Here is a 3,525-nt window from a genome sequence, read left to right on the forward strand (position 1 = left end):
GTTCTTTGTCTTCTCCATTTCCTATACTATTCTTAACCTTCCCCTGTCTACTTTGTACCTACCAATTATGCTCCTTATTCTCTGCACCTTTTCCCCCATCCTTCCCCCTCTCCCACCTTGCTGATAACCCTCCATGTGATTTCCATTTCTGTGATTCTGTTCCTGGTCTAGTTGTTTACTTAGTTTGTTTCTGTTTTTATTTTTTAGGTTCAGTTGTTGATAGTTCTGAGTTTGTTGTCACTTTACTGTTCATAGTTTTGATCTTCTCCTTTTTCTTAGATAAGTCCCTTTAACATTTCATACAATAAGGGCTTGGTGATGATGAACTCCTTTAACTTACCTTATATGGGAAGCACTTTATCTGCCCTTCCATTCTAAATGATAGCTTTGCTGGGCAGAGTACTCTTGGATATAGGTCCTTGTCTTTCATGACTTTGAATACTTCTTTCCAGCCACTTCTTGCCTGAAAGGTTTCTTTGGAGAAATCAGCTCATTTTCTTATGGAAACTCCTTTGTAGGTAACTTTCTCCTTTCCTCTTGCTGCTGTTAAGATCCTCTCTTTATCTTTAATCTTGGGTAATGTAATATGATGTGCCTTGGTGTATTCTTCCTCGGGTCCAGTTTCTTTTGGACTCTCTGAGCTTCCTGGACTTTCTGAAAGCCTATTTCCTTTGCCAGACTAGGGAAGTTTTTCTTTACTATTTGTGCAAATAAGTTTTTGATTTCTTGTCCTTCCTCTTCTCCTTCTGGCACCCACCCCTATGATTCGGATGTTAGAATGTTTAATGTTGTCCCAGAGGTCCCTAAGCCTCTCCTCATTTTTGGAATTCTTGTTTCTTAATTCTGTTCCTGTTGGATGTTTATTTCTTCCTTCTGTTTCATATCATTGATTTGAATTCTGGTTTCCTTCCCTTACTGTTGTTTCCACGTATATTTTGCTTTATTTCACTCCACTTTTTCCTCTATTTTGTGTCTGTACTCCACCATTTCTGTGAGCATCCTGATTACCAGTGGGAGTTTTTTTTAAAACTAAAATGATGGTTTTTAATGGGAACCAGAGAAATGGTTATAATTACACAGTCTGTCACAGAAAACCCATGGGTGATCGGGAGTTGGAAGGTTACAAAATTATGAGGGTAACACTGGGTATAGAAGAAAAGCTGTTCCAGAACCTCAGCAGGCAGGCTAATATGACCGCTCCCTGCTATCCTGTCTGTGGTCAGCCCTGGAGTCCATCTTCCCAGGGCCAAAGCCACCTCTGTCCCCACCACTCCGGCCCTTCAGAAGCCCCCATGGTCCCCACCTCAGCCTCGGCAGCCACTCCAGTCATAGCCTCCTCCTCTGCCACTGCGATGATCATCTCCATAGCTAGCCCCCTTATGAGAACCTCTTGGTCCCCTTCCTGGGCCATGGGGTTTGGAGGCCTTACACTGGTCGCATCCATTCCTCCAAGAGAAGGTAATGCTCTCACGTGTAGGATTAGGGCCCTTCCAGTCCCCAGCTTGCTGCTGTCCACCACCGCCACCACCTCCACTGGGGAACCCTCCCCGGCCACCGCCACCACCTCCATAGCCTCCACGGCCCATGAGTCCTCCTTGCCCTTGGCCTCCACGACCGTTGCTGCCACCCCGATTGAAATCTGCTCACTGAGTAGCAAATGAGACCTTAATAGGATTCCCAGGGAATTCTTTACCATCAAACCAGTCAATGGCTGCTTTAGCAGAAGGTGGGTCATCAAATGATACTGTTGCCTCTCAGCTTGCCCTTTTCCCTGTCTGTGTACAGATTAATCATGGGCTGTCCTGTTTTTCATTTGTCTTAATAATCCAATCTGCTTGAAGTCATCAGCCACAGATGCAATTGCAACATTCTCGCCCAGGCCCTGCATGAAGATGGTGTTGCTGTCTGAATTATCCTGTTCCGAGTCATGATGTGATCCTTGGTCCCGAGGGCCACCAAATTTATTGAAGCCATCACGGTCACTTCCGCCCATGCCACCTCTGCCTCCACGGCCACCTCCACGACCTCTGGGTTCATAGCCACCGCTGCTGCGGTTGTAACCACTGTCACCGCCCCGGCCTCGTCCCCCACGGTCCTGCTGCCTCCCCCGTAGCCAGCGCCGCCACCGCCACTCTGGTTTTAATTGCCATGACCGCCACTACTGCCGTCACCACTCACGGAGGACTGCTCTTGACCATAGTTACCTCCACTGCTACTGTTGTACTGGTTCTGCTGTCCATAGCCCCGAGGAGGATTTTAGGAGCTTTGCTGCTGTCCATAGCTAGGCTGCTGTCCACCACAACGAGACTGCTGACCATAGGCCCCACTGCGGGGCTGCCCATAGTTGCTGGTCTGAGAACCGCTACCGCAACTGCCTGAGGCTGCTCGGAGCCGGCTGCTGGCCATAACCAGGGTAGGGCTGCTGCCTGTAAGATGACTGAGGACCCTGGCCACCGCCATAGCCGTCAGCTGAGCCCTATCCCTGGGGAGATGACTGAGCGGCATGGCCTGTGTTCTGGGTCTGTCCATAAGAACTGTAGGTGCTCTGGCCATAGCCTGAAGTGTCCCCTGACTGGGTGTAGGCACCATAACCCTGCTGTCCATGGAGCTGATTGCTCTGCTGGGAATATCCCTGCCCAGGCTGGATTGGGTAGGCCCCATAGCTTTGGGTTGCTTGTTGGGTATAGTCGTTTGAGGCCATGTCGGCACTCGTGCAACCGGCCTACAGCGATAAGACTCAAGTACCACAGTGCACCAATGCTTCGAGCACTGAGCCACCAGTGTTTATTTTTAAAGACTTTATTTATTTGTTTTTAGAAGGAGGGGAAGGGAGAGAGAAAGAGGGAGAGAAATATCAATGTGTGGTTGCCTCTCACATGCCCCCTACTGGGAATCTGGCCTGCAACCAAGGCACGTGCCCTGACTGGAAATCGAACCAGCAACACTTTTGTTTGCAGGCCAGCACTCAGGCCACTGAGCCACACCAGCTGGGGGTAATTATCAGTGTTTTGAACTCTGCATCTGATAGGTTGCCTATCTCCTCATCACTTAGTTCTTTTACTGGAGCTTTGATCTGTTCTCCCATTTGAGCCCTATTTCTTTGTCTCAGCACACCTGTTAGGTTATAAGGGATGGAGCCTTAGGTATTTCCAGGGTGGGGCAACGCACTTCACTGCCTTGTGGTGCTGATGTGGGGGAAGGATCAAGGAGGGAAAAATGCCATTTTCTCAGCTCTCGCCCCACTTTCAGTCACTTCCCCCACTACCCGCAAGCAAATTGGGCCTTTCTGGTGCTAATTCCCAGGTGGGTGGGTTTGCGTACATTCTAGGACCCTGTCGGTCTCTCCAAAGGACTCTCCTGTGAGGCTGGGAGTTTCTCCTGCTGCCACAAGCCCCACAGGTTTTTACAGCCAGGGTTTTGAGGTTTTAGTTTCCCGCACTGGAGCCCTGTTGTGTGGTCTGTCTCGCTCCCCAGTTGTTCCTTCTGGCTTATCCCCGCATGAATGTGGTACTGCCTGGTCCACCA

At 49.5% G+C, this 3,525-nt stretch overlaps 1 pseudogene; it reads right to left on the reverse strand.

Moving 5' to 3' along the window:
* Nucleotides 1–1,185: 1,185 nt before the first annotated feature.
* Nucleotides 1,186–2,701, reverse strand: LOC129081772 (RNA-binding protein FUS-like; annotated as a pseudogene).
* Between the last annotated feature and the right edge of the window lie 824 nt (nt 2,702–3,525).

This window comes from Pteronotus mesoamericanus, unplaced genomic scaffold (assembly GCF_021234165.1).
Source record: "Pteronotus mesoamericanus isolate MK-2021 breed Mesoamerican mustached bat unplaced genomic scaffold, CSHL_Meso_final contig_123, whole genome shotgun sequence".
Classification (NCBI taxonomy): Eukaryota; Metazoa; Chordata; class Mammalia; order Chiroptera; family Mormoopidae; genus Pteronotus; species Pteronotus mesoamericanus.